The following is a 5,651-nucleotide window of genomic DNA, read 5'->3' as shown; positions in this document are numbered from 1 at the left end:
AGTTTTTTAAAAAATTATTATTTGATTTTAAAAATTATACAAAATATTAATGCTATAATTTTTCTTAAATTAAAAGTTAAAAAAATACTTATAGACCTATCCAAATTAGTCCTTAGTACTCTAAACCTTAATTACTTGCTTTGTTCTATTATTAACATGTATTTTATTTGTCATCTTAAACCCATATTCACAGATATTTTATAGACTCACATGTGTTGTATCTTGCTTCAAATATAGAGAAAGTATGGAAACCAATACTAGTTGTGTACAATGTGTATAATGGATAAAAAAAAAGATAAAATTATAATTAAAAATTAGATCATTAATTAATTATTTAATTTCAAATTTTAAAATTTAAAAAATTAGGATTAGTATTTAAACTCATTCGCACTATGTACGGTTATTTCTAATCTTAGAGTAACCTCCAATACACATTCAAAACTTACTGTTATCTTCTCCGGTCCTCACATCACTGAATTCCTCGTCGGCCATACCGACGCCGCCGCATCATCCCACTGACACCGTCCTCACATTTGCCGGTCAGCCGATGTGCCTCGCCTTCCGATACTCAACCTAACATTGCTGCTGCTTTTTCGCGTGCCTCTCTTCCAAACCAGCTTCGCTTTCTCCCATTCCTTCAAGCCTCTTCTCACCGATGATATTACCATGCTCTTCTTCTTCGGATCCAAGCATGGTTAGCTTCTTTCAGATTTGAGCCTTATGCTTCACAACAATGCCGCTTTCATCATACCTAGTCCTTTAAAACTATGTTTCACCACAATAGTTATTTTTTCTGTTTATTCATCATCTTCTTCTTCTATTTTAATGGTCAATTTAGGATGGTCATTTTAGTAGGTATGCGGATGGTTATTTTAATTTTTATATAGATGATTATTTTGATTGGATTGGATTTAGTTATATATAATTAAAATATGTTAGATGTTCAATTCATTAAGTATGCGGATGATTATTTTTACTAAGGGTGACTAGCGTGTGGCAAGCCAAGTAACGACGGTGAAATGGGATTATTATTAATGAAGGTGGGGTGACCGTCGGTTGAAAAAGAAGAGAGTATTAGAGTGAAATGTTTTAGTAAATTAGGATTTCATATGGTTATTTTTTTTTAAATAACTAACTGAATTTTTTAAAAATTTAAAATTTGAAATTGGAAAATTTAAAATTTAAATTTTAATGTGAAATAATTAAATGAAAGTTTTTAAATTTATTATTTATTTTTATTAGACTAAATAATCAACACATTGTATTTATTGTTAAGATTTCTCATTGGCTTTCTAGCGAGATTCTCAAATATATTCTGTTTTTTTATATAACATTTGTTTTTTATAAAATGTAACATATATACTATGAAAACAAAATATAAAGTATTAAAAAGATTACGTAAATTTCAAATATAATCAAAGTCATCAAATTAAAAATTATAAGCAATCTTAAAGAAGTTTAAATTTATTAAATTAAATTTATCAAATTGAATAATCTATCTCAAACTATTATTTGTATATATTTCGAACAGGTATGAAGTAGAGTGACCACTATTCATATCCGCTTCATATTCATATTCAAACAATTATAGTTTGATATTATTCATATCTGTTTCAAAACTAGTTAACTTTTGAAAAATCTGTCTCATTCGGGGAGAGGCAAGTCGGTTCAAGTCGGATTTGGCCAAATTGTCATCCCTTAAAAGATGGACTATTCGAGATCAAAACTAAAAGAGTATATATCTATTTTATTTCTCAAAGAATTTTAGACTAGACACTTTAGTCCTCAACTAAAATTAATTATTTAATTGGTCGTTAATAATTAATTCCGTCAATTACTTAGGTCTTTGATTCGTCAACTCTAACTAAGAACAAAATGGTCCTTGATAACTTTAACAGAGAACAAAATGATCCCTGGCTACCTCTGTGGAGAAACAACAATGTTCTTTCCCAATTTCCATCATATCTCGCATAATACTAACAGTCTAACATTACAACTTCAAGTTACATGTGCATATTCTGCAACTTCAATGTTCAAAAGAAGAAAAATCCTCAACTTATTTTCAACCAATTCATACTCAGGAAACTAATGACTATATCTCTCAAGTACTTATCGTCTTCGATGGATCCCATGAATCTAGACAGCAAGTTCGATTTGTTAAGACCCGCCGTTGTCATCGCCATCTCCCTCCTCCTCTGCCCTATTATTTCCATGGTCACATTATCCGCCACTCCGATTGCTTCCTTCATCTTCTTCTCCGAATTAATGTTCAGTAATTGCTTCAGTTTTCATATGAGCGATGACGGTGACATTGCTTGCTATACTGATAGCTGTCTACCAGCTTGGACCCGGGAAGAGAAGAAATGAAGCACTTGAGGTCCATTCTAAATGAGAATTTACATATGATGTTGAAGGAGAATCTTCTCCTGATGTCCTAGTGTCCAACCATCTATATTGCTTGGCAGATAATGGAAAAAGACGTACCCTTAGGGTAGTTGTAGAACTTGATCTTGATGATGTGGTGAACATTGTCGGGGTTGGAAGTGATGTTGTTATCGAAAATCTGGAGGTGTATGCTTTTGGTGGCGAAGTGGGAAGGAGGTGGGTATACTAGTCAGAGATATTTGAAAAGTGTATGGTCCATGACATGTTGAGGTAGGTGTGACACGTGTGGCAGTTACACTATGACTTGATCTTGGAGTCAAAGAGGAGAAAGCAAAAGATGGAGAAGAAGACTATGAAGGTGAAGAAGGAAAGTATGAATGTTAAGGTTATACGAGATATGATAGAAATTGGGGGAAAACGGTGTCGTTTCCGAACAGAGGGGGCCAATGATCATTTTGTCCTCTGCTAGAGTTGTCAATGACTATTTTATCCTCCGTTAGAGTTGACAGAACAAAGGACCTAAGTGTCTGACGGAATTAATTATTAAGGACTAATCAAATAATTAATTTTAGTTAAGGATTAAAGTGTCTGGTTCAAAATTCTTTGAGTACCAAAATGGATATATACTCAAACTAAAACCTATCCAACATCTCGATAGTTTAAAGATATCAATCAAAATTGTTCGTCTGATATTTACAGTTGCAAGCTTGATTTCATTTATTTTTTGTTTAAAATAAAATAAAATTGCTGAAACGATGTAGGATTAATGATAATGAATTTCATTACAAGGTTTAATAGTTTGGAATTCTGCATTTGTGGTTGAGGATTATAGCAAATTTTGCCTTTGCAGTCTTCCTTACAAAATATATATATATAAGGGCAATTTACGTATTTAAATAAAATGTATGAATCTTTTATTCAAATGTGCAAAACAGATAGTTATTACGTACTTGTGCAAATTTTGTTATTATATAAACCGTGGGAGCCAACCACGGTTTTTTATTTGTACATAAACCGTGGTTGGTAGGGACAGTTTACGTGTTGGATGAAAATGAGCATAAACCGTGGGAGCCTACTACGGTTTATGATTGCATGTAAATCTTCATAAAACCTTGCTACCAGCAACGGTTTATGAAAGAGTGGGAATTGACATAAACCCTTGTAGCTTACAACGGTTTATGAGGAGCATAGTTGTAAAAACTGGATCGGACCGGCCGGTTCGACCGAAAAATCGGTGAACCGGACCATGTACCAGTCCGGTTTAGTATATTGACCGTTTGAGAAAATGAACCGGTCAAAACCGGTACGAACCGATCAAACCGGCACGGATCAGAACCGAACCGGTCCAGTCAACGGTCAACCTGCGCGTCGATGACGTCACGCTGACGTCAGCACGCAGGTTGTTAAATTTGAAAAAATACAATGCAGAGAGTAGAAGTCGAACATGGGTCTTCTGAATTGAAGACCAAGTTGACAACCACTGTACTACCTATTTTTTTAATACTACTAATGCTTTTTATAATATATATTTCAATTTTTAATAACTAATACATATATATATATACATGAAAATACTTAACTCAATATTTTTTAAATTAATTATTTTTTAATTAAAGTATAAATTAATTAATTTTAAAATAAAAAATAATAATGAATATAAAAATAAAATAAAAATTATTTATTCTAAGAAAAAAATTAATTTATATAATCATTTAATTATACAAAAATATTTAGACCTTGAAATTATTCTTTGGATATAATTCATAAATTGTTATTCTTATTGTGTCTAATTAAGATACTATATAATAGTATGAACTAATTATATGTCTATTTTTGTATTAGTTATTTATAGAATTCGACTTAATTGTTCTTAAAATGTTAGTAAAAATATGTATTTTTCAAAATTTAATTTTAGGCTTTTGACTATTTTTATTTTTTATTTACATAGTACCGAGTCAACCGGTTCAACCAGTGACCCACCGATTGAACCAGTGACACAGTGACCCAGTGACTTGACCGGTTCGATTACCGGTTCGGTTCTGATAACTATGGTATCTATAGTTTTATATTATTATTTGCATTACATTATAATACTTAATAATTAAATCAATTTAATCATAATAGTATTAATATTAATTTGGATAACTTTTGTAGTATTAATATATCTATTATCGGATATATATGATTAAACTTTATAGCTAAAATCTTGTTAACATATTATCATTATGTATTTCTAAGCTTAACAAAAAAATCTATCTAAAAATATCAGAAAAGGCATTTGTTATCGGTTTATTATTAATAGTCAATTTTGTAAACTTTTTTAGAAGTATTGATTTTTAACTCTTCAATAGAAGTTTTTTAAAATTAAATACCTTATTATCAAGTGATCTATGCTGTTAAATGATAGGATTGTTTTATAGCTATAACAATTGAACCGATAATCGAACCAATTAAGCTATTGATTCATTTATTTATTAGTTCAATCGATGAGTCATTAGTTAAACTGGTTGAACTGACAAAAAAAAATCAACAGTCCGGGTGTATTATTATCCGATGAATAAAAAATAAAAAATATTTTTAGAAAAATTAAAAATTTTAAAAGATTAATTTTTATTTTTTTAATTTTTACTTTCTTAAATTATAAAATTTAATTTTTTTATTTAAAGTAGAAAATTAAAATTTAGCAATAGGAAGAACACTCTCCTCCTCACTTGCCATTATGATAATGATCTCTCTCATGCAGCTTGAATCTCACCCACATATATATAGATGTTTACTCCTCATAAACCGTTGTAAGTTACAAGAGTTTATGTCAATTCCCACTCCTTCATAAACCGTTGTTAGTAGCAAGGTTTTATGAAGATTTACATGCAATTATAAACCGTGGTAGGCTCTCACGGTTTATGCTCATTTTCATCCAACACGTAAACCATCTCTACCAACCACGGTTTATGTACAAATAAAAAACCATGGCTGGCTCCCAAGGTTTACATAATAACAAAATTTACACAAGTACGTAACAACTATCTGTTTTGCACATTTGGGTAAAGGATTCTTACATTTTATTTAAATACGTAAATTACCCTATATTTAATTATATAATATTATATCAATAAAAATAAATATTTTTTATTTTGTAAATAGTCATCCAAAAAACAGATATAATTAGACAGCTATATAAAATAGTTTACACAAATACCAAAATTAAACTCATAAAAAATTGAAATTAACACAAAAATAGTTCTACTACTCAATAGAAATAGAAA

Source organism: Arachis duranensis, chromosome 1, assembly GCF_000817695.3.
Source record: "Arachis duranensis cultivar V14167 chromosome 1, aradu.V14167.gnm2.J7QH, whole genome shotgun sequence".
NCBI lineage: Eukaryota > Viridiplantae > Streptophyta > Magnoliopsida > Fabales > Fabaceae > Arachis > Arachis duranensis.
Note: the sequence above shows the minus strand (reverse complement) of the source record.